We start from the raw sequence: 27,396 nt of genomic DNA on the forward strand, positions 1-27,396 counted from the left end.
TGAGATTTTGCACCAACTTAGCAAAACTCAAAGTTTAAACAAGTTTTTCATTGATTTTAACCTGCAGAATTTAACTTTGAGTTTCTATGGCATTTGAAACCAAATATAAAATTATAATAATAAGAGTATTCATTAAATTTTTTGTCTCTTACTTCTGATTTACTTTATTAATGAACATAAAAAAGTAGCCATCTGGACAGAGAAAGGAAATAACAACATTTCTCATTTCTAAAATAATTCAGCAATAACCATAAGCACAAAGAAATAAAATTCATCAGATTTTTCTCCTGTTGCTTCAGCCTAGGGACACAGTGACAGGCTGACAAGTCTGAGATATGAACATAAACTTTGATTGTAATTCAATTTAAAAAGTTTTATTTTACTCTTTACTCTAGTTCATTAATATTCTTAATTCATGCACTGCCAAAAGCATGATGCTCTCTTTCAGTCAAAAACACATTAAACACAGGGAAGAAGAAATACTACCCCACAAGTAAATGTTCCTTCCTCAGCTTGTCAAGAAAGGCATTCCAAACTCAAACAATGGTAGACAGCAGATCTTGCTATATAACACATCTCTTCTATGATACACTGCCATTCTTGAATGTACATGCATCCTTCAGATACTACAATGGATTATAATACAAATTAGGTTGACCAAAACTCTCTTAGTTTATCCATTGGTCTCAGAATAATGCAGATTTTCTTGCTTCATCCGAGCATTGAAAACTCAATAATATGCCAGAACTATGTAAGAAATGCCTTAAAAGTAGTTTATTATCTAGTATAGCTTTCAAAAAGAGAAAATATTACGTTATGGTATTTGTTTTTAATAGAAGGTTATGTAATTGCTATAGTGACAGAAATAACTGAAAAGACCTACTGTATGTCTTCTTGTATAAGAAATACCCAAGACATTGATGAAAAAACTCATTTGCTAAATTAGTCACTAATCTTGTCCAATTAACTTGCTGTAATCCCTGATAAACAATCCTAATATTCTGCTCTCAACAAGTCATGCAGAAACATTTAATAAAATAATGGTAAATGGGCAAGATTATTCTACTTGGTAAATGGCCTATTGCACTGATATCCACCTTTTGTTTTTTAGAAATGAAATAATCACAGCCTTGCATCTTATTTCTGCCAGAAAAGTTCAGACAGAAAATGTGTATTAATACTCTATGTTTGCCTAAGAATAAACTTAAAGACACAAATTCTTCTTGTATATTGTTGAAACAAGACAGAATCACAGACCAAGAAAATTAGAGTGGGGAAAGGGAATCATATTTCTAATGAGTTAGGAATGATTAAGATGAATCAAGAATGTCACTCGTCCTCTTAGATCTCTAGACTGTATGCTATGCATTATGGAGGACAGCAAGAAATGTGAGCCATAATTTTGTCCTTAACTACAATGAACGGAGAACAAAGGAATTATAAACATTTAGAAAAAAATTGTAACAGTCAGGTTACACCAAGCGCACTATAGGGTTCAAGTCATAGATTAATGAGAGACTTATTTCTGACATTTTGAGACATTATACAAGAACCAAAATTGAGCTGCTCCTTGAAAGGATGGATGGATTTAGAAAAAATAAATGCAGAGCTTCATAAATCACCCTGTTTTAAGAGATGAGGATATTATATAAACTATTCCATTCATGCTTTTTTATCACAGGGACAGTGGGAGACAAGAGAACAGAATATTGGTAGAGCTAGTCTTCAGCATGATGTTGGCAGATTCCAATAAAATTATGGCCACTTGTCTCCAATTTTATAATTCAGGGCTTCCTCATTAATCATGGGATTTCTTTCTCCAAACTTATGTCTCTACAGTGTAACTGTGAGATGCTCTCAAAAGAACTTCCAGGAAGGTAGGTTACCCTCCTTACTTGTAGACACCAGCAAGCTGGTTTTTATCTCCAAAGTAGAATGTCTTGAGCCCACTGTAGCTTATGCAGATGTGTAAATGGCACAGTGACCCCAAACATCTCTTACGAGATGTTGTTCACTTGAGAAAAAAATTACTGAATACAAGGGACACTGATTTGTTTCACTGAAGCTTCCTGTATTTAAAGCTGAAATGAAGTTGCACTTTTCACTCTTAATTGATATGTATGCTACTTTTACCATGGGGCTATAGCACATGTTGTCTCATAACTGTTTTTCAGAGAAGAATCGTTAGGTTGATATATTTTTGTACAGCAACAGGAATGACTGCTCTGCTAAATCACTAAAAATTAAGACAAACACAAACTGAAAGCTGCAAGAATTGACTTGGCTTCTGTCCATAGCCATAGAATTCTTGGCAAATGTGAAACCATTTTAAGAGTTTTTATTATTGGCATGGAAGATATTTTGGCATACACATATACAAAGTGAAAATTATAATGACAATAAGAATACCACTTCGTTAGTTTAAATCAGTAGAATATTGATTACTCAGTAATGTAATTGAGACTATTAGCTAGGTTTTTGCCAAAAGTAAAGCTATGCTGTATTTCTTTACCATATCTTGCAGAAAATTGAGATTCATCTAAAGGAAAATAAACTAAATAAAAAACATTCTAACAATGCCAAAAGAAAATATAGTGAGTACATCTGGAAGCTTGAAGAGGAAAAAGTCTTTCTAAAGATGACATGAAAGTAAAAAACCATAAAAGAAGGAGCAAATTTAACTACATAAAAAATTCTGAGTGGCAAAATACATCATAAATGAAGTTGGAAAACAAAAGAAAAATCCTGGATGTTTTTAAAAATATATATTTTAATACATAAGAGCTTATACAACCAAGTGTTTCATAAAAATCCTATTGAAAAATAGGCAAGATACATAAATGAATAATTCACACATATACACACACACATGCAGGTTATACCTTTCAAACTTAAAATTGTGCATCTATGTTCAGTAATTATTTAGAGATGCTTTACTATTAAAATAGTTGTTCAAGGACATGTGCATTCTGTAAAATTATATTATTTGTAGTGTTAATAATAACAAAATTTGGAAACACACCATTGCAGACTGGAGACCTCTGGGAATGGCAGAGGCCTGAAGAGTGGTGGAGCTGATCATACTGATAGCTGTGAGTTCTCTGCCAATGGTGGGAGGTGGGTGGCAGAGCCATGGAGGTGAAAGATCTAAAAGTTCAAGGCAGCAATGTTGCTTGTGAGTTTGAGAAATATCATTTGGCAGGGGAGATGCTCAATGTTCCTTTCCTTCCTTTATCCTGATATGAAAAATGGAGAAGTTGTGGTAATTACGGGGGTAAATTGGGCATGGGGAAGAATTATTTAGTATATTATGTTTATTGTTGGCTTATGTTCATGATTTGTGTTTATTTTTTCAGCTTTTAGAGGAAGAAGAAAGTACCAACAATAATTCATTTCTTACAGAATTTAGCTGTGGATTTGTAGAGAAGAAATTAGAAGTCCTGGGTTTATGCTGGATCCTCATCCAAATATCTTTGTGACTTTGGGCAAATTACTTTATGTCACTGGACTTCACATTTTCTGTATGCAAAGCAAGATGTTTTGATTACATTCTTCCACTGGTATGCATACAATTGGGGTACTGCAATTTATGACTTTCTGTTCTTACTATATTGTGGGCAATTTGAAGGAAGACAGTACATTTTTCAACTCTAAATTCTCAAGGCTCGATGCTGGTTGGCATATAGTTAATGCTCTGTAAATGTTTGCTGAATTGACTTATGTTGATTATCTTACTTCCAAGTCCTTGCAGCAATGACATGTTATAAATAGCCTCTCTATCATTTCATAACATTAATGATAGAAAGTCATATTAGTGCCTTGGTAGGAGCTAAGAAATAAAAAATAAATACTATATTTCCTACAATAAAAAAAAATTAAGATGGATAGTTTTAGTTGATTTCTAAAATCAGAGAACAAACACCTGTTCCAGTAAAACTAAAATGACAGAATATACATTATTTAAATCTGTGGAAACCCTCAACTTCAAATAGAATCTAGATAGGCTCAAGCCTGTAATCCCAGCACTTTGGGAGGCCGAGACAGGCGGATCACGAGGTCGGGAGATCAAGACCATCCTAGCTAACACGGTGAAACCCTGTCTCTACTAAAAAATACATAAAACTAGCCAGGCGAGGTGGCGGGCGCCTGTAGTCCCAGCTACTCGGGAGGCTGAGGCAGGAGAATGGCGTGAACCCGGGAGGCGGAGCTTGCAGTGAGCCGAGATCCGGCCACTGCCCTCCAGCCTGGGCGACAGAGCGAGACTCCGTCTCAAAAAAAAAAAAAAAAAAAAAAAAAAAGAGATACTTCATTTGGATGGAGAAAATAATACATCGCAGTATTAAGAGAATGTATTTGTTCCTAACAATGAGCCCTTTCACCTCAATATTAAAATCCTATTTCAAACAGAGGTTAATCATACCTGAAGACTGTTGTATATTGTGATTTTCAGAGAATTTGTAATTCTAAGACAGACGCCTTTAATAATCAAACTGGTGCTCGTAAGCTTCTTAATGAAGTTATCTTTCAATGTAAGAATATATAAAACTCACTCATTTTGTTGATATTACTTTTGTGGTCATTTCAACCAGTGTCTATCAAGTTAGTTTTGAAAATAGCAGACATGGAAGGAGTGATTCAAAACAAAGATGTCTTACGATTTCAGGGGAACATTTTGTTATGAATATGGAACATGTAAGCCATAACTTTAGCTCTACAAGTCTTTGACAATTTAGGGAATAATGGGAATACCAAGTCAGATTTCTGTGCAGTGGATGGAAGCAACTAATCTTAGCAAGGTAAACCCTCGTTTTTGATTTCTCAGACCCTCCATTTCTAAAAATAATATGGGAACATACAAACCACTTGATATTTCTATCTGTAAAACATTTATGGCAAAAAATATATATTATTGTAGGAATTAAAAAATTAAAAATAAAATTAGCATTGGAAAGACTTGAAATAAAAAAAAATCCACTTTATCTTAGTAAATCTAATCTAAGTATAAATTCAAATGATTCTCCACTTTACAAAAAATACCCTCGCAAAATTTCCTTACCTACTGGGGTGAAATAGGCATTGCTATTATACCATGCTAGCTAAAGGAATTCCGCTTTTTTGAGAAAATAGTATATATTTTACAAATATGCTTCTTTAGCTTGTCAAGAAATAGACACAGATACAACATAAATACTTGAGTTATACTTTGGCATTCTTTAAAGAAAGTACATCAAAATATTTTCTTTTATAAGAGGAGATGGCATTGAAAACATGAGTATGAAACAATAGCAACATTAAAGAAAAATTATGTCATGTTAGCAGGAGTTTCATGTTCAACTCTATATAAAATTGTAAGCATTGAAGTAAAAAATAAACACTGACGGCAGCAGAAGCCCATCTAGAGTGGCCGCTGTGAGGATGCCAGCTGCAGCAGGGGAGGAGTAGCTGGGGCTGTGTGCTCTGTGGAACTGATGAAGGAGGGGAACAGGTGACCCAGTGGGAGCCCTGTACCCTACTAAATAGTGAGGTGGGAGCCCCTGCTCCCAGGCACAGCTGCAGCTGCCCAGCCACGGCTCCAGACCCAGGCATCCCTGTGCTCTCAGAGACCTAGGAAGCCCCCTTCCCCTGCAGGCTCAGAAGTGCCTGCTCCCATTCCCAGGCCTCTTCCTGCTCCAAGCACCTGCTCTGTGATGGAGCAAAGTTGTGGACATGTCCTGATAGCTAAGCCCAGGTGCTGTAGTGACCTGGCCAGGTGTGCCTGTACTTGGAGGCAGCACTGACAAGCCAGCACCCTGCTGTCTTGCACCCCTCTAGAAACTGCTTCGGAGGCTAAAACTTTGGGTGCCAACAAGCACAGGAGGGGGGCAGGGTGGCTGATATTGGCTTGACATGTGCCTAGTGTTGACCCTCGGCACAGACAGCCTGGACGCCATTGAGGACATGTTGATGACGGCCAGAGGCAGACAGATTCCTACGTGGGAAACTGTGGGTCCCTGGTGAAACCCACCTTCAAGCCAGGGACGACCTGAAGTCTGGGGGCCGGGATGCCAGTTTTTGGTGGAGTCAGTGACCTGGACTCAGAACTTCCTTGATGCCTTTTGGCCAATTGAATGGTGCTTTTTCCAGGCCTGTCCATGGCCACTCACTGACCAACCAGCATGCACTTCTTCCATTCTGAGCTCATAAAATCCCCAACTCAGCCAGACCCAGAGACCTGTGAGGACGACCTGCTTGCAGAGAGAAGCTACCCACTTCAGGTAACTTCTCTGCTGAGAACTGCTCTGTCACTCAATAAAGCTCCTCAATAAAGGACAACCTTCAGTTGTCCACATAACCTCATTCTTCCTGGGCATGGGACAAGAACTCAAGACCCACCAAACAGTGGGAGTGAAAAGAGCCATAACATATTTCTGGCCAGCTCGCTAAGTCATGGGCAGTGACATGCTCCTGGACCACAGGATTGAAGAATGGTGACCCTTCTGGGGGCCCAAACCTCCGGATTCCCCAAGTCAGAGCTGCTATAACATCATAGCCCTCCTGCTCTCTGCTGGTACCAGGCAGCTTCCACAAACAGGAAGCTGAGCCAGTCCAGGATTTGCAGGCCAGACAAGGTGGCAGGACTGAAAGAGTTGTAACACAAATGGTCTGAAACACATCTGTTCTGCAACATCCCCCTCACAGCTCACTATGCTGTGGCAGTGAGGAGAAGGGCTGCAAACCTTCTGGGATCCCAGACCTTGGGGCTCCCCATGTCAGGGCTGCATCATTCTGTAAAACCCTCTTTGGGGTTCTGCAGTTTCTGGCATCCCCGAGCTTTCAGATGCACTGCATTCCCCTCGTCCAGACGTCGGTGCCTATAATGGAAGCCTCTAGCAGCACAACTGGTCCAGTCTCAGTCTCTCATGGACCTGCCACCTGTGCTGGTATCTGGAGCTGCCCACTCTGCTCAAGTAGCCAGCACGACTGACTGTGTGCAGTGGCCAGATCCCTCGCTTGGTTGTTCACACACCCTTGCCACTCCACACCTGTCTCACCCTTGGCAGGCATGGGATCTGGGTTGGTAGCACGAGCCGAGCACAGCCTGCAAGACCAAGTGGGTGAAACGAGCCCAGCAGGCATGAGCAAAACTCAAGCAGAGGCACCATTGAACACAGATGTTTCCAGCTGGCAAAGTGACATCCTGCATCAACATCTTATAACTGTTTACTAGATATAAAAAAGGGGTAGCAGTGAGCATTTTCATTCAAAGTAGATCTTCATAATTGGAAATAATTTATACTCATACTCTTACTTTATAGATGAGAAATCTCAGACTCAGAGATTGCAAATTGTCAACAGTCACAGAAGAAATCAATATTAAAACTGCCCTACAACTGAATCTCAAGGAACCTAGAGACGTTATTGGAGAAAAATATTTCCATAGCTATATATGTTCCAACCAAGAATATGTCACCTGGCATTTTACAATCTTATTTACCTAAGGACATGAAGCCAAAAGTCATAAGTCAGGACAGACTTAGAAAATACCGGCAGTGTTGTAAACATACATAGAATGACTGTGTGTTGCTTCGAATTAATAGTGATGGGAATAACCTGCCACCTGCCTACGTGAATCTAAATCCCATGCAGGTGACTACTACTGAGAAAATCTGGCTTCATTTGCTGCATTGAAACAGTGCAAAAATTAAGGGTGTTCATAAAGATACATACACAGGAGTGTTAATTGAAGCACTATTCACAACAGCAAAGATATGGAATCAACCTAAATGCCCATCAGTGACAGGTTGGATAAAGAAAATGTGATACACACACACACACATATACACACATATATATATACACACATACACACACACACACACACATACATACACACACATACCATGGAATACCATGCAGACATAAAAAAAAATGATATCATGTCTTTTGCTGGAATATGGATGGAGTGGAGGATATTATCCTTAGCAAACTAATGCAGGGACATATACCCCATATTCTCAGTTCAAAATGGGAGCTAAATGTTAAGAACTCATGAAAACAAAGAGGGGAGCAACACACTGGAGACTACTTGAGGGTTTAGGGTGGGAAGAGCAAGAAGGGTAGAAAAAAAATAACTGTTGGGTACTAGGCTTAGTAGCTAGGTGATAAAATAATCTGCACAACAAACTTCTGTGACATGAGTTTACCTGTATAACAAACCTGCATATGTACCCACGAAGTGAAAGTAAAAATTAAATAAAAATAAAATAATAAAAGTGTGGATTAACATTTTTAAAAGAGTATAGAAGGTTGCAATATAGGATCATGGAATATCTTCAAGGCATCTAAGAATTTATTATTAAATTTTAAAATTGTAAAGTGTATGTTCATTCCCACCAAATATATTGCAAAATAAAATAGATCCCCTAAAAATTTTTCTTCTAAATTTGACAAGTGGACAAAAGAGTACAAGGACTATACTATTTTTAATAAGCGAGAGAAAATAGTCTTGCTTCTTTGTAGAAATAATTTACAAGAACATGCCACAATAAAGCCTGAAGTATGTGCCTCTATTCTATAGGGGCACAGGCTCAAAAGCAAGACATTTGGCCAATTTTTGACTATGAGAACAGGATTTTTTTTTACCTTAATTCCTTATACGTGACAAGTGGATAGGAAAAGCCCACATTTTGCTAAGATACAGTCATGCTGCTACGGGAGTTAAATGAGCAACTTTACTAATGTCTTGACCAATCTGACTTTAGGATTCTGGATTTATAATGTCATGTGTTTAAACTCTCCCTGATAAAATTATTAAAGAGATACACCCTGAGGTCACATGAATTCTTACCCATATCTCACTTGTTTGTCATTCAGGTCATTTCTATGTTTGTTGGAAGGTGAATTAATCACATTAGTAATAAAAATTATAGCACTGAATCATTTTAGTGCATTTAAATGTGGAATGAACAGTAACAATCAAAGACTAGGAAAACAATAAAATCTGAGTTATTACATAAGAATTTGAGTTGTGAATACCAGGCAAGGCTTTTGAACATATAATTTAAAAAGTATTTTGGCTTATTCCTAGATTAAGGTTTGCATGAGTGTTAGACTTATCTCCTTAAGTTTTAATATATCATCTTTATCCCAGTTTCTTTTTTTTCTCCCTTTTTAAAAGGAATCACTGTCTTAAGATACATTTTACACACTATAAAACTCTCTCTTTTAAAGTATACAATTCATCAGTTTTTTGTTAACTCACAAAGTTGTGTAACTATCACAACTACTTAATTTTAGAACATTTTTAATACCCCCCAAAGAAATCCTATACCCATTAGCAGATATCCTCTCTTCTTCTTCCTCAGCTCTTGGCAACCAAATCTATGGATTTCCCTATTCTGGATAATTCATGTAAATATAATAATAAAATGTGTGGTCTATTGTGACTGGCTTCTTTCACACAGAATAATGTTTTCCAGATTCAATTATATTATAGCACGTAACAGTACTTCATTTCTTTTACTTTTGGAAAAATAGTACTGTAAAATCTATACCACATATAAAAAATTTATTCATCAATTGATGAACATTGTGATTGTTTCTATTTTTTAGCTATTATGAATAATTTTCCTATGAGCATTTGGGGACAAGTCTTTATATAGACATATATTTTCATTTTTCTTGTGTACTTAACTAAGAGTAGAATTTCCAAGTCATGTAGTAATGCTGTGTTTGATCATTTGAAGAACTGCTAAACTACATCTGAAGTGTCTGCATCATTTTGCATTCCCACCAGCAATCGATAAGATTTCCAATTCCTCCACATCCTTGTCAACACTTAATATTATCTGACTTTTTGATTCTAGGCAAACTAGTGGGTGAGAAGCAGTACCTTGTTGTGGTTTTGATTTGCCTTTGTTAGCTAGTGATATCAAACATCTTTTTAAATGCTTGTTGACCATTTGTATATCTTTGGAGAGACTTCTATGCACATCGTTTGCATTTTTTAAATTGGGTTGTCTTTTTATGTTTGAGTTGAGCTCTTTATATATTTTACATACTAATCTCTTATTGGATATATGATTTCATAACATTTCCTCCCATTCTTTGAATTACATTTTCACGTTTTTGATGGCATTATTTAAAGCACAGAAGACTTTAATTTCAATGAAATTCAATTTATATATTTTTCTTTGATGTTATAGTTAAGAACCACTGTGTAACATAAGGTCACAAAGATTTACTCCTATGTTTTCTTCTAAGAATTTTATAGTTTTGCCTTTTATATTTAGGCCTGTGATTTATTTTGAGTTATATCTGGTTTGAGATAGGGATCTGACTCCATTCTTTTACATAAGACTATGCAGTTGTCTCAGCACCATTTGCTGGGAAAAAAATATTACTTTCCCCATTGGGTTATCTTCATACCTTTGTCAAAGATCATTTAGCCATAAACATGTGGCTTTATTTCTAGACATTCAATTCTATTTCATTGATCTATTCTTTAGGCCAATTTTGTCTATGCTTGTGACAATGCCATACTGCATTGATTCTCATGGTTTTATAGTAAATTTTGAAATCAGGAACTGTGAGTCCTCCTTTGTTCTTTTTTAAAGATTTGGCTATTCTGGGTCCTTGACAATGCCATGTGAATTTTAGAATCAGCTTGTTAATTTCTACAAAGAAGTGATCTGGGATTCAGATTGAGATTACATTGAGGTTGCAGATCAATTTGGGGAATACTGCCATCTTAACAATGTTAAGTCTTCCAACCCATGAATATGGTATTTTTTTCCATTCATTTAGATCTTTGATTTTTCCCCATTAAGTTTTCTGAGTATAAGTTTTACACCTCTTTTGTTAAATTTATTCCTAAGTATTTTACTTGATGCTAGTTTGAATATAACTGTTTCCTTATTTTCATATTTGGATTGTTCATTACAAATGTATAGAACTATCATTGGTTTGTAAAGTATTAATCTTGTATCCTGAAACCTTGCTGAACTCATTAGTTCTGATATATATTTAAGTAGATTCCTTAGGATTTCCTACATATAAAATTATGTAATCCAGAGATAGAGATTCTTTCCAATGTGGATCCTTTTTATTTCTTTTTCTTCCTCAATTGCCCTGGCTAGAAACTCCAGTACAATGCTGAATAGAAGGGGCCACTACTTATCACTCCTGGCAAAAATTATTTATGTCTTCTTTTAATAAAAACATTGAGTTGTTTTTTGTTATTGTTGTAGTTAAATTCATATGATTGACTTCTAGTTTCAGTACAGTCTTTAGAGAATGTGAATTGTACCTTTTTGGGGATATCCTTTAAAGTTTTCTCTGTTTCAATGTACATATTCTCTTTTAAAGGTTGTATCCAAAGTTTGAGAAATATGTTTTATCTTAGGTCAATATTTGACATGGCCATTCAAGGAAACACCACAGTTACAGATTGAACACTTTTGAGGGTGTTTAGGACCTCTCAAAGCTCAACTCAATAAACATAGCATTGAAATTGTGTGCTTAATATCCCTTTGCCAGAGTTACATTACTTTTACTTTCTTTCCCAGAATGGAAGTAACCTGATGTTCATGTGAATTATATTGAGGTAGTAAGGCTTGGATAGCCTTACTCCCATAATTAAACCCTGTATAGAGCAGCCAACTATATTCAACTGCGAGGTCTTTACTGTGTATTAACAGATCCTTAAGTGGGTGAAAGAAGGTCACAGAATGCTTGGAATGTATTTCTGATCCAGTTGAAGACAGTATTGGATAAAAATGTAAAGGATGAAGGTGATAAAAATGATAACACTTCGTGCCTGATATTGTTCTCAGCACTACAAAATTTGCATGTAAAATCTTTACAACTGCTCTTTAAGGTATCCCCATTTACAGTAGAGGAAATGGAGGTACATAGACATTAAATAACTCACTCAAATTCATGCAGGTAACAAGTGATACAGCTGGGATTTGAGCCTAGGCAAACTAACTTCCAAACTGTCCTCTGATTATGAAGCTACAGTACAATGAAGATCAGTGGCAAGAGAGTGGTCAGAACACTACCTGGCTTTGGGGGACTTACAGAGGTCATCTGGTGTCCCTTCCTGCATTCCCTAGTTTGTCACCCACATTATCAAGAGGGAAACAGGATGATTTCAGACTGCATAAGTGGGGAGAGCTGGTAAAATATCTGGGGTATATTGGTCAGAGTGTCCTTAACACGTCCTCTTTTGCTTCAAAGGTGATATGGTTTGGTTCTGTGTCCCCAGATTTCATCTTGTAGCTCCTATAATTCCCTCATGTTCTGGAAAGGACCTGGTGAGAGATAATTGAATCATGGGGGCAAGTCTTTCCTGTGCTGTTCCTGTGATAGTGAATAAATCTCTTGAGCTCTGAAGGTATTAAAAATGAGAATTTCCCTGTACAAGGTTTTTTGCCTGCTGCCATCCACGTAAGACATGACTTGTTCTTCCTTACCTTTCACCATTATTGTAAGGCCTCCCCAGCTATGTGGAACCATAAGTCCATTCAACGTCTTTTTCTTCCCATTCTCAGATTATATCTTCATGAGGAGTGTGAAAATGGACTAATAAAGGCTAAGAGGAAAGGCACTGAAGCGCTGACCACATATTGTAAACACTTTATCTGAGCACGTTCTCTTTCTACATTCAGGGCTTGCCTACTAAGTTGGTTTTCCTTATCTCCATTCCATTTTTGTCTGATATTCTGGTTTTTTGAATTTCATTTCAAGATTGACATTATTTGTAATTATTCAACTACATGTTTGTAGAAAGAAACAAATATGTGTTTTTTTTTTTTTCAAGAATAAACATTTGAGAAGTTTCCTGTGGTGACAAATATTTCTGTGAATATTAATGACAAATTATCATACTCGGGGGAACTGTAGGACATTTTTTGTTAACAAGAGAATTCTTTTTTCAAGATAGCCCTCACAACAAAACTTGGCTATGTCTCTAATCATTGGAAGTTTCATTCTCTGTCTGTCCCAGCAGTACGCATTGTTTAGGGAAGCAGATGACTTCAGGACAATCATGTAAAAGACAAGACAAATCCCAACCAAGCCAGCGTTATGGGTAATACAGTAACTATATGGCTATGAACATTTGAAACATTATTAATTTGATTTGTTACATTTTAAGAAGAAAAAGAAGAAATTTCTCATTTTTTTGGACAACTTGTACATCTATTAAACAGAACATTGATATGTTATAATACCAAGAAAATGTTATCCCATAATTAATCTTCTATTAGGATCTGTCTCAGAACCTCCTTGGTTATCTCCATTGCACCCTACACCAAAAAAATCTTCACTCTCAGATATCCACATAACACTGATATTGCCATGCACACATTCCAAGCATTTAACTGTCTTCCACATATCCAAATCATACACCTTCCCAGTCTATAAGGGGTATCTCAGAAGCAAGAAATGAAGATAAAGTGTGATTCCCATTTAGAGGTAGGTGGCCATAGGCAGGATATTGTAAAATTATTTGTCTATACTCCTTTTTGGCATAACCTCATTCCGTTAAAGGCTACCTAACATCCCTACCACTTACCATTGTTCAGTACTTCAGGAAGATGCTATATTATTCTTTAAGGATGATTTTTTTTAAAACCATTTTAGTTTAAATGTTAAACTGTTAAATGTATCTTATAATTTTGCATTTCAGGAATCTCAATCATCTTCCACTATCTCTCATTTACAAAAATGGTAAGTCAATTCAGCATCAACTAGAAAATAGAAATAATATGTGAAAAGACATCTTCATATGTCTCAATATGTCTGTGGATAACTTTTCAAGGTATACATCTTTCTTTGACATTAGAGTTTGTATAGCAAGAATGGTATACAGGCTCAGGCAAAGTGGAAATATTCTCTTATTACAAATAATGGAGGAGAATGAAAAGTGGATAGGAGTGTCAGCTGTAAACTGTAGAATGTTCTGTACCAAAACCACATAATATTTGTTAAATAATAAGTACAGTGTTCTGAGTACCCAAGGTTTTGTTAAAAAGTAATGTACAATAACAAATAGCAAATAATAAGCAGAGAGCTTTTGAAATTAGGAAAGAACTATAGGGTAGTATTTCTATTTTGGTGAACACCTGGAGAAGAGCTGCTTGATTTAGGACAGGAGGCAAGAAATTATACAGTGAATGTGTGCTTAATTAACCACAAAATGTTCTTTCAATATATTAGTAATATGATAGATAATGTCAGATTTATTAGAATCACTATTTAAATTATTCTTGGCCGGGCGTGGTGGCTCACACCTATAATTCTGGCATTCTGAGTGGCTGAGGCAGGTGTATTGTTTAAGTCCAGGAATTCAAGACCATCTTGGGCGACATACTGAAACCCCATTTCTACTAAAAATATAAAAAGTTAGCCAGGTGTGGTGGCACAAGCCTGTAATCCCAGCTACTCAGAAGGTGAGGCAGGAGGATCACCTGAGCCTGGGATGTTAAGGGTGCATTAAGTCAAGATCGCACCACTGCACTCTAACCTGGATAACCACAGTGAGACCCTGTCTCAAAATTAAATTATCTTCATAAAAACATTTATGAATATTTTATGTCAGATGAGAGGCTAAAATAAAAAAGTAGATAGTTTAACTTCCCACTAAATGAACACTCTTCCATGTAGTCTAATTATTAACACTCTTAGAGTCAATTCCTTGGAGTGTTAACAAATACGTAAGTTCTGTGCTATCCTGAGGGGCAAGTTATGAATATAATATAATTTTTGCTTAATGCCAAGGAAATATGTTTAAACACTAGTAGTCCTTCTGAAATGAAACTTGCTGTCTTGCGAAGGTTTATTCAGTGCTATCCTGATGGTGAAATTAGGTGAAGAGCAAGCTGATACTCAGTGAATGAAAGGTATTGTAGGTATGTAACCTCTCAAGCTGGATTGAGTCCCACATGTAGGAATTCTGATTCTTACTCATTGAATAAACTTTATAGAGGTAGATTTCAATGTTCTGATATTGTTTGACTGTGTCCCCAGTCAAATCCCATCTTGAATTGTAGCTCCCATAATTCCCATGTGTTGTGAGAGGAACCCACCGGGAGGCAATTGAATCATGGGGGCAGTTTCCCCCATGTAGTTTGTGGTAGTGAATAAGCCTCATGAGATCTGATGACTTTATAAGGGGTTTCCTCTTTTCGCTTGGCTCCCATTCTCTCTTGCCTACCACCATGGAAGACATGCCTTTCACCTTCCGCCACAATTGTGAGACCCCCCCAGCCACCTAGAACTGTGAGCCCATTAAACCTCTTTTTCTTCATAAATTACCCAGTCTCTGGTATGTCTTCATCCGCAGAGTGAAAACGAATACGTGTCCCGTGAATATTTTAGAGGCTATTAGTGACTGACACAAAATACTTTATGAGTCATAATTTGTTGGGCCTCCTTCCTTAGTGATAAATTGAAATCCTTTTAATTCCAGGTAATTGTATACAATTATTTTTGATCTCTAGTCCTATGTGTGAAGAAAAGAAGTTATGTTTAACTAATTAGCTGTTGTAGAAATGAATGATGCTAGTTGGCATGTTGGTGGCATTTAAATTACTATGGATCCTAAAAAGTAAAAATGAAATAGCAGAGGGAGACTTCCACTCTAAAAGGTAAAAAGAGCCAAAGACATAGGAAGCAGGTGGTGACTCAGGTCATTCCAGAAACTACGGCAAGAGTCGAACATAGTAAACTCGGCACCGCATCAAAATAAAATCACCTAAGATACAGTGGCTCCTTTAATTTAGAAATTGTTGTTAGATTGTCTTTAATATGGATTGTTGCTTAATGACAGTTAAGATTTAAAAACTTCAGCTATTATTATAAGAATGCTGTCCATTTTCCTATGAGAAAGTAGACCATTTTGAGCGTACATAGGTATCTTGTAGATTTTTTCCCTATTTCATGCTTTTTTAAGTTTATCTAGTGACATTTGTTAAGTGAATAATAGCTGATTGTTAAAAAATAATTTTTAGTACTATTTATCCCGAGTCTTCTATTTTGGAGGCCTAAGTTGCCTGCTTTGCCAGGCAAGTAAGTGGTACTGCAGGTTATTTGGTAAAAGTTAGGAGAGAATTATTTCAAAGTCTAAAACAAAATTGTCAAAATATGTCTTTGGAAACATGGCTCTAGATTTCAGAATTACCCAAACATAATAGTGCCCATTTTCCCAAGGACAATTTGAATAGTTTGGGTGGGTTTTATGCTGCTGTAACAAACAAAATAAACAAAATAAAATGCAACTCAGTTGCTTAAGAAAACAGAATTCATCTGATGTTTAGAAAAGTTAGCTGTGAAACTGGGAGAATCTTCACTGCAACTGTCCTCCATCAGGTGACTCAATGATTAGGATGATTCAGTCTTGTGGCTCTGCTGTCTCAAATGTATGCCTCCTCTACAATCTCCTTTGCAGAGGAAGAGAAAGACTGAAAACGCACATAGAGGCTTTTTACCTCCTCTAGACAGAAGTGATGTACTTTACTTCCATTTTCCCTCGGCCAGAAGCAATCCTATGACCTCACCTAACTGCAAGGTGGACGGAAAATATGATTTCCTATATGATCACTAAAGAAAGAAACCCAGATATTTATGCACACTAATAGTATCTCTCTAGAAATAGTATGATTTCTAATAGCCTATCCCAGCAAGCTAAAGGGAATTAATAAAAGGCTTAAAGCAAATGCTCATAATTTTAAATAACATTTCTTAAAAATAATAAATAAAAGCACATAATTATACAGGAAACATAAAATTAAGGTCCTTGAAGTCGGGGTCATGTCATATCCTTTTTATATTACCCAATCCCTATCAGATGGTTTGTGAAAGAATGAACATATTAATAAATTCATGAGAGTATGATTCCTTCCTTTGGTCAGTGAACACTTGATTTATGTTCATATCATGTCAGTTTACATCAGGATAGCGTACTAGCAGTAATAACAACTTTAATAACTGTGTATAATGTTAAAATGTGCAAAGGATTTTGATATACTATATGCTTAACAAGTCAAAACTGAGATTGGTATATACGTTTGGTTTGTTCTCTATAATTTAAATACATAACATAACAACCTTGAAAAACGTAACATCATTTTAACATAAAACATTTAATTTTTGAGGGGAGAGTAGTTCAAAACATTGGAATATTTTGGCACATATAAAAGAAATATACTTTTTAAACTCTCTAGATGGAAATAGCATTCAATTCTTGGAAAATATAATACTATATTTGAATTAATTTGTATTATTTGAAATATATTGTATGACTAATGCTAAGCACATGAATTTATTTGCAAGTTACCTGTAATATTGTTTAAAAAAATCAGGACAGCCAAACTTGCATAAAATTGGCATTAGAAACCTGAGAACACTAATGAGGAAATGAAATAGTCATTAATCATCATTGTGTGACTGCAGAAGGATTAAATGGGTTTCTATAGATTTTGCTTCACTTATTAATGACATGGTTTTACATATATAAAAGATATAAAAGATATGTATACATATATCTAACATTGGGGCATGGGCTGTGACAATTTATTTTCCCTTGGATTTAAAGTAATCATCTCTGAAGTTTTCTCAATAACTACGTAAGTACAAAAGATAAGATCTCATTTTAACCACCTATATATAAACTTTCTTAAGGGCTCCAGATCAGGGTTATTATTCAAATATATGTAGAATTGGGTTTTATTAAAAACTTACTAGCGTAATAGCATCTCAATATAGTCTTTGGAGTCCAAGAGATAGACTGAAATCTCAGCATCTTGACTCATTGTGAGACTGTAGATGAACTAATTAAGCCCTCTGACCATTAGTCTCATCTCTAAAGTGATAACAAAATGCCCTTTACAAAGTGAGATTAGAAGCATGAAATGAGAATACACAGATAATGTACCTAGCATTGCACCTACCAAACGGTGAAAGCTTGACAATTCAAATTCTCTTTGAGTGTACATCATGGTGCATGTTATTATTTTGACCTCTTAAAAGGTCCAACATCCAGGTGCAGAAAATAAAATACATGAATTGGAACAAATTGCCACAATTACACACACAGATACAAAATTCAATGATTCGTAAACATTAAACACATTACCTTATTTAAGTGAAAAGAAATGCTGCAATAAGATTTTCTGTAAATATTTTACCTGCTATGTGGAAAGTGTCAGTTCTTTATTTTGAAGTAAATTTTTAGTGCTGGTATTTAGTTTCAGAGTAAATTTTTTTAGCTTGAGAATTATATTATAATTTAATGGAGTATATTTTAATGTATTTAATTTGGAATCTAAATTTGCATATTATAACTTGTATTTCAATACTATACTGGTTTGAATTTTACATTTATTTTCTTTTCTCTCAAATGGCACTCAGTTTTATAGAGTGTACCATAATAATTCAGGATGTTTTTCAGATGTTATTAACAATCCTTTACATTCACAGCATTGTTTTCTTTGAAAATGACAATTAGAAGCAAACAATTATAGAAATGAAAATTTAAAGTTATTTTTTAAGCAAAGGTGAAATCCTAAATAAGTTAGTTAATTGAAAATATTGAGGAACTACTAAACATAGAGCAACGTGTTAGGTATGCTGCAGTAAAGAGAGCAAGATGACATTGTTTCCTCATTTAACAAACTTGCAGAATTGCTGAGTAGAAAATATGCACACAACACAAGAACCTTAGAACATATGACAGTGTAAGGTAAAGGGCTATACTTTGTGATCTTAAAAACAAAGAGTTCAAGGAGAGGGGGAATCAAGGTACAATATTTAAAACAAATGAAGACTTCCAGGAGAAAGTGGGACTTGAATTTGGCCTTGAGGAATGAATAGGAAATGGGGATCTGAGCAGATACACTGATCATGCTGTTCACAGAAGCAGAAATAGTGACGGTGGGGTTTGTGAAGGGAGAAAACAGAACTACCTTATTAGCTTTGAGATTTATGGGATGTACTGAAGAAAGATTGCTTTTGGATAAGTGTGGCAATACTTAATTGTATAACTTGTATACCAAACTGGGGGAAGAAAGCTCAAAAATTTTCCCCGACTGGTCACATTAAAAAACAAATAGATAAACAGGAGAATACATGTTGTTTTAGAATCTATCACCTGGTAGTATATAAAGAATGGATTTGAAATAAGATATATTAGAAGATAGAAACCACCCAAAAGATCATTTTGGCCATCCAGAATTGGAAATTCATACTGACAATTTAAATGAAAAATGATGGAATTTAGACAAAAGGACAATTACAGGAGGAGGGTCCAGATCCAACTTTTGCAACTAAGGAAAGCTTTAGGATGGAAAAGGTATACAGGGCCTCTAGGATTTGTTATGATGGAAATGGGGAGGCAAAATTTCTACTACCTAAAAGACCCCATTTCCTCAATAAATGCTTAAGCAAAGCTTTCCATTTGCAGAAAGTGCTGAGGGAGATGGGAGGCTAACCCTCATCCTCATTTTGAGGCTAAATATTGGCTAATACTTTGATGAATACTTTTAAAAATCATTAAGGCAGCCAGGGACCGTGGTGTGACTCTGTTGTCTCAGTGATTCTGGAGGCCACGGTAGGAGGATTGCTTAACCCAAGAGGCCAGCATGGGCAACACAGTGAAACCTTGTTTCAAAAAAAAATTACTAAGAAAAAATATAATTTCAAGTTTCTTTTGTTCATATTTATGGTTAAATATGAAGGACTGAATTCATCATTGTGAATAAGTATTTCTCTGTTTGGCAGAAATTTCTAGGTACAACTCTCCAAAGGTAATGCAAAATTCTACTCAGGCCTAGTAAAAGCCTGCACAATGAAGGGCTAAACTAGTCTCGCAATAAACAAGCTTGCCTTCACTGTGGGCTGGTTAAAGTTATAACAGAATATTTTAATGTCAGCTTATTCTTCACATATCTTGCAGGACTCAAATATGAGGAATAAGACAGAGAGAAACATGTCAAAATGTATTCTTCTAGGAGAGATGCAGACCCCTATGGCACATGGTGCACTGATGATGGAGAAAAACGAAGTACACATCTCTGTGGGAAAGGCACCATTCAGTAGCTTTCTTAGTGATGAGATCTGATATACAATTTTAAGTTTTCTGTTTGTGTGAAATAATTCTGTTTAACCTCAAGTCTTCAGTACTGCTTGTTCAACATGACAGCTTACTATCAAATGTGGTACTCTTTGGTGGGAAGTGTGAACTTGAAGGATGAAACTGGCACGGAAATGAAATGATTATAAGATATTGAGAAATTCTGAAAGCATTTGGTTTCAGAAAGATAATGAACAACAGCAAGGAGATACTGGACCTTCAGTGCTCTCCTAGTCCAATCCAGCAATACCCAGTTATTACTAAATAATGGAGTACAAGACTGTATTCCTGCAGTCCATCAGGCTGGAATCTCATTCTTGGTTCAGTATTATAGAAAGGGTCACTGAATTAGGCGAGTTGGGACATCCAGTCTACATAGGTATCTAAGCTAGAGATTTCTTCATAGTATTAAGTGAGATAAAATGTTTTATAATCTTGTATACACTCAGAACATAGTAGGATCCTAGTGTATGAATTGGACAGTGAGCAATATTTCAATAATATTTGAAGAAAAAAAGACTGGGTGCATTCGAACATGAATACAAAGCTGCTGTTTGGAAAAATACATGACGTCACAGAAAACCTCCTATCTCAACCAACACAGCTTTATCATCCCTATAATGCATGTCCCAGGAAAATGCTGTAAGAATTTTAAGAGTTTCCATGTGGAAAAGATCAGTGCCTTCAGTGTATTTCTAACTTTATAACACGTAAATTATACTACCAGCATTGCACTACTGAAAAACTTTTAAACACCCAATTTTTGTGTCAGCTCATCTTTGGTTTTTATCTTGCTTCTGCATTTGATCTATTTTTAAAGAAAAATTTTCAGACTGATACTTTCCACATTTTACCTGCATAATCCTCCATCCTGTATCACAAAGTCTTTCCGTGGGGATTTTAGTTTCCTTAAGAAACAAATGTTCCCTCTGTTTGGAATGTTCTCCTAATTCATGAAGTTGAATCTCCAAGAAGTATCTGGACTTACCAGATTGTCTTATATGGGTTAAGATGTAATTGATGTTTTCTAACTGGCCTTATGAGATTCAAACTCAGAAGATGGAAAGGAGGGGAGAATTTTTTTAAGGATTAAGTCTGACACAGAAATAAAAACATACTCCAAAGAACAGTCACAAACAAAATAAAAATATCAGAAGGTTGAGAGTCCCAAAGAAAAAACTATCTTACCAGATTTTTGAAGTTACCAGACGATCCAGGAGTCCAAGCCTGATAAAAAGCAAAACAGACAAAAAACAGAAAACAAGAGTTTTTGTTTTAGAAAAATGGACAATAAAATGTTATAATTCTAGAACATTATTCTATTTACAAGTACTGCCAACTGAATAAATACTTTAGCACATAATTTCTGTAGACAAAAATGTGTCTTTCACTTAAACTGAAGTGTTTAACCTTATATTGTGCCATTAAAACAAGCAATAAAAGGTAATGTTCTGGCTCCAGAAAATATTTTTTCCAGTTATTTAGGTGACTATAATAATTTGGTTAATTCTCTAAGTTCTCAAAGAAGGGAGATTATTATTAAACGCACATGAAATTCTCCAATAATTAGTACATGCATTTGATGATTTTATGGGAGAAGCAGACCAAAGTTTCATTTTTAAAAACTTTTCCCATTTTTCAGGTTTTTGCTGGCTATGACAATTATTACTTTTGGCTTTGATTTAGTTTTGAAAAGTAAAGCCATGAAAGATATTATAATGACAAAAATGAAAGCTTTTTAATTTTTAAATGATAGTAAAATGCAGCCTCTATTTTTTAAAGGTGTTTGAAGTTCAAATGAAAGGCAATATCTGAACAGCACAAATTCCCAAGAGGAGACCCAGGACCTGCCATGGGATGCAAAGGTTTTATAAATATTGTCTTGTGTAAAGGCAATGGCAAACATTGTGAGGCCTTTTGCAAATATGCCTGCCTGCTTGTGTTTGAGCAGAAATATTGAACTTCTAGCCATTATCATTATAAAATAAAGGAGATTATTCTTTAAACATTTGATGGTAGCCTTTTCTTTTTGCCTTGGGAATCAACTTTGAAATTACACGTTGTATGAGTAGTAAAACACATGTCTTTCTTTGAAAGAGAATGGAGAACACAGTAAGTGTGAAAAGGAGTTGACACTATTGTGTGCGGTTTTATATGTGCATATGAATATGTGTCTGCATCTTATTGTCAGAAAATTTAAATTAGGTGATTTCTGTTGGGCCAGAATAATCTCTATAATGCTAGACTACTAATTGGTAACAAATCACCCAGAAGAAAGTTATTAATATTCCTTCTCTAGGGTCCAAAATCATTTGAGAAGATCAATGCTTCACTTTTGAAGAGCAAGTAATGGATCTTGTCGTATTATTTAGAGAGCTTACTGAATTCTCTAGCCTGGCTTCAAAGGTGTAAAATGGATGATCTCTTAGAAACTTTTGTCCATGGATCTTAGTTCTATTAATGACCTTAGAAAATAATCTGATAAATTCTTTTATTTTCATATTTTAAGTTATTTCTTTGTGGTGAGATATAATCCACAAAAGATTTGCAAAAATACAAATGCATACAGCTCAATAAATTATCACAAAGTCATTGCTCATGTAATTATTATTACAAGATAAAGAACTTGAAGATAACCACTACACAGAAGCCTGTGGCTTGTTCTGTCACACTGGGTAAGTTTGTGTGTATACACAGAGATGCATGTGCAGAGATTTGTAATCATGCTGCATTAATGTCTCATGTTCATCACAACTTTGCAAGGCATTTGAATGCACATTACCAGGGAAGGACAACACGTTGAACATATCATATGATGTCATTGAATATATCATACACTGTAATCTCAGTAAACTATTAATTACATGTGTTTGTCAAAGTATCTGGATTTTTTTGTCCAGCCTATGGTTTTAAGTTTTAAACTTTAGTTGGAATCATGTACTACATCTCTCTGTGTTTAGTTTCTTTCCCTTAATATCTTATTTGTGAGATTCATTCATCGGGTTGCTCATAACTGCAGTTAGTTTTCATTACTCTATAGTATTCCATTAGATAAATATTCCACAATTTACATACTCAGTCCACTACTGGCAACTATGTGGATTGTTTCCACTTTGAGATTATTATGAATTACCCTACCATAAGCATCCTTTGTTAAGAGTGAGATTACTAGATCAGAAAATATACCTATGTTCTACTTTAGCAAATAATTTAAATAGTGTTACGAGAATTGCTATTGTTGCACGTTTCCCAGAAAATATTTCTTTTCTGCTTAATTTTAGCCATCAGTGTACTATTTAGTGGAATATTTCTGTACTTTTCATTTACATTTCCTTCATTACAAATTTTAGTGCATTTTCATATGTTTATTAGTCATACATATGTAGTCATTTGAGAAGGTTCTTAAGTTATTTTACCCATTTTATATGGGTGGTCTTTCCTTATCAATTCACAGAAGTGCTTTATGTATTCTAGATGTGAGTCCTTTGTTGGTTATATATTGTGAAAATCTGTTTCCTATTTCATGGCTTCCTCTTTTACTCGCTTATTGTTTCTTATGTTGAACACCTATTGTTAATTTTAATGCAGTCCTATTGAATCTTTAATTATGCATGCCATTTATTACATAAAATAATCATATATACGCTTCTGTATTTGCTTCTAAAAATCTTTTTATATTATGATTTCTTCGCCTTTCACATCTAATCCAAAAATCTACCTGAAATTTATATTTTGAGCTGGGGTAAAGTTTCATTATTTTTCCAAATTGGTCCAGCAAAATTTATTAAAAATATGACATTTTCAAATTGCTCTACAATATTAGTCATGAATTCAGTACCCATACATCCTTGGCTCTGTTTCTAGACATTTGTGTGTTCCACTGAACAATTTGTCTATATTGTACTGTCTTACACAATATACCTAATAACATTCTTTGATAGCTGGTAGAGTAGATTTTTCTACTCTTTCCTTCAATATAAGCCTGTTGACTTTTTATTATATTGACATAATTTACATAAGTTTACTATTTTAAAATATACAATTCATTGTTTTTTCAGTGTATTGAGTTTGTGCAAAGATAACTACTAATTCCAGAATGTTTCTAACACCTCAAAAGAAAACCCTATATGGTACCTATTAGCAGCCAATATCTGATTCTCTTGTATCTTCTTCCCCTGATAACTCCTACTCTACTATCTGGCTCCCTGGATTTGCCTATTCTGTATACTTCATATAAATGGAATCACACAACATGTGACCTTTTGTGTCTGGCTTAATTTAAAATATTTTTAAAGTCCATTTATACTGTAGCACATAATAGGACTTGATTCCTTTTGTTGCTAAAAAATATTTCATTGAATGATATACCACATATTGGTTATCTATTCACTAGCTGAAGGACATTTAGGTTTTCATTTTTTTGCTATTATGAATAACAATGCTATGAACATTCCTGTATGTGTTTTCTTGTATGAACATTTGTTTATAGTCCTCTTGGGTATATACTTAGGAATTTCAGGGTCATCTGGTAATTCTATGTGTGATGAACTGCCAAACTGTTTTCCACAGCAACTGCATCATTTCACATTCCCACTAGCAATGCATAAGGTTTATAATTTCTCCACATCCTTGCCAACACTTATTTTCTATTTTATTTTAAAAATCATAGCTATATGGTGGAGTGTGATAGATCTCACCGTAGTTTTAATTTTTGTCTCCCTAATGCCTAATGTTGAACATTCTTTTTTCATATAGTTATTGCCCTTTGTTTATCTTTGGAGAAATATGTATTAAAATTCTTCATTCACCTTTTTTTTTTTTTTTTTTTTTTTTTGAGATGGAATCTCTCTCTGTCACCCAGGTTAGAGAGCAGTGGCACCATCTTGGCTCACTGCAACCTCTGCCTCCTGGGTTCAAGTAATTCTCCTGTCCCAACCTCCTGGTGGGAATTCAGGCACATGCCACCATGCCTAATTTTTGTACTTTTAGTAGAGACGGGGTTTCACCATGTTGGCCAGGCTGGTCTCGAACTCCTGACCTCAAGTGATCTGCCTGCCTCAGCCTCCCAAAGTGCTGGGATTACAGGCGTGAGCCACTGCACCCTACCTCTTTGCTCACTTTTTAATTGGGCTGTTTTTTTTTTTTTTATTGTTGAGTTCTAAGTGATCTCAATATTTTATTAGATATATGATTTGCAAGTATTTCCTCCCATTTTGTGTTGCCTTTCACTCTATGGTATTATTTAATTTACCCAATAATGTAGAATTTTCTACATATAGCTTTACATCTTTCAGTAGATATATTCTTATTTGATATTTTTATGTTATCAGACATGGTATTTTTATATTTATTACTTGTATATAGAAATGCATTTGATTTTCTATTGATCATTTAGGGAGGAACCTCAATACAAAATCATGTATTAAAATAAATAATCTGGTATATCCCTTTCAATTTACTATCTACAGTCGTACAATAATAGTTTTACCTAGTCCATTCAAATCCTTTAACTTTACTAAAAAGGCATGCATGTATGTATGCATTAATTCATGTGTATAAGCATATATATATTTTGCATTCGTGCATTTAACAAGAACACCAACATAACACTGAATAGAAGTGGTGATACTGGGCATCCTTGTCTTTATTTCAGAAGGAACCACTGCTACTAAGTGTGATATTTGTTGTAAGTGTTTGCTAGATATTTTTATACCATAATAAGAAAGCACACTTCTATTAGAATGTTAATCATAAAGGGTTTTTCTGTTGTCCATTACATTACTTAAATAGTTATATAATTACTTTGAGTGTCTTTTTCTTGCTCTTCTCATCTTTAAGTTGTATTTTTCTAGAAATTTTATTCAAAATTCCATGTTTTTACAAAAGTAATTTCTAACATCCTCTCAACATCCTTTTAATATCATCAGGGTTTATAGTGATTTAACTGACATTAGCTTTTCTTGAATCCTCTATTTTTTTACTTGGCAAGTTGCATCACTATTACTTTCATCAGTTTATTTTAAAAAACCAAATGTGGTTTTGTTGATCCTCTCTGTTGTATGCAGTATAATATATAATATTTTCCATTATATTACCTTCTGATATTTATTATTTCCCTTCTTTTGTATTTGAGATAAATGTGCTGCTTTCTTCCTAACTTGTTGAGATACTTATATTGTTTTTCTGCCTTTTTCATATATATGTATATATTTATGTATATATATATTTAAATTACAGGTTTCACTTGCAATATTGGCTTTCACTTTGAAACAGCATTTTAATTTGTATTCATTTCTAAATATTTTCAAGTTGAGTTTGATTAAGAAATTTCAAAAATATAAATTTCTATGTTTTAAATTTCCTAATATCTGAAGATTTTCTAGCTCAAATTAATTTGTACACAAAGCACTTACTCTATATGATCTCAAACCTCTGAATGTATTGAAACTTGCTTTAGGACTCAGCATCTGGTCATTTTTCATGAATGCTCTGTATGTACTTAAAATTATATTGTACAATTATATACATAAATGACCTTAAATGTGTTGATCTTGTGGTCTATTCAAATATTAGAAGATGCATGTTATCATATCCCACCATGACTTGGGATTCACCATTTTTTCCCTGTAAGCTCCATCATTTTTCCTTGTTATGTATATTAGCCGTTAAGAAATATATAAACATTTGAAATTTTCATGGTCTTTTGTTCAATATACTATTATGAAGTTGTTCCATTTTTATCTCTAAAACCACTTTTTTGGTTGTTTTCTTGTTTTTGTTTTTGTTCTTTTGGAGACGGAGTCTGTCTCTGTTGCCCAGGCTGGAGTGCAGTGGCGGGATCTCGGCTGACTGCAAGCTCGGCCTCCTGGGTTCCCGCCATTCTCCTGCCTCAGCCTCCTGAGTAGCTGGGGCTACAGGCGCCCGCCACCATGCCCGGCTAATTTCTTTTTGTATGTTTAGTAGAGATGGGGTTTCACCGTTTTAGCCAGGATGATCTCGATCTTCTGACCTCGTGATCCGCCCGCCTCGGCCGCCCAAAGTGCTGGGATTACAGGCTTGAGCCACCGCGCCCAGCCTCTAAAACCACTTTTTATTTCTAAGTCGGTTTTGTTTGAAATTAATAGACCCGTATCAGTATTTTCATTTTTTATTCTCAATACAAGAGCAAATAATTTTAGTGGAAAGTATTACATGTTAAAGTAAATTCTTGGATGGAAACTCACTAGTGGAAGCTACCAGCTCTTTGAAGGAAAGTCAACGAATGCTTTGACTGGAGTGAATAG

At 35.0% G+C, this 27,396-nt stretch overlaps 1 protein-coding gene across 29 annotated transcripts in view; it reads right to left on the reverse strand.

Annotated features, from left to right (window-relative positions):
- Positions 1-27,396, reverse strand: part of PTPRD (protein tyrosine phosphatase receptor type D) — a 2,332,079-nt gene that overhangs the window by 1,407,100 nt on the left and 897,583 nt on the right. For all 29 annotated transcript variants that reach the window (XM_073021577.1, XM_073021575.1, XM_073021576.1 and 26 more), the window contains exon 6: positions 21,302-21,340. The gene's annotated coding sequence lies outside the window, so the exon portion shown is untranslated. The remainder of the gene's footprint in view (positions 1-21,301; positions 21,341-27,396) is intronic.

Source organism: Chlorocebus sabaeus, chromosome 12, assembly GCF_047675955.1.
Source record: "Chlorocebus sabaeus isolate Y175 chromosome 12, mChlSab1.0.hap1, whole genome shotgun sequence".
Lineage (NCBI taxonomy): Eukaryota > Metazoa > Chordata > Mammalia > Primates > Cercopithecidae > Chlorocebus > Chlorocebus sabaeus.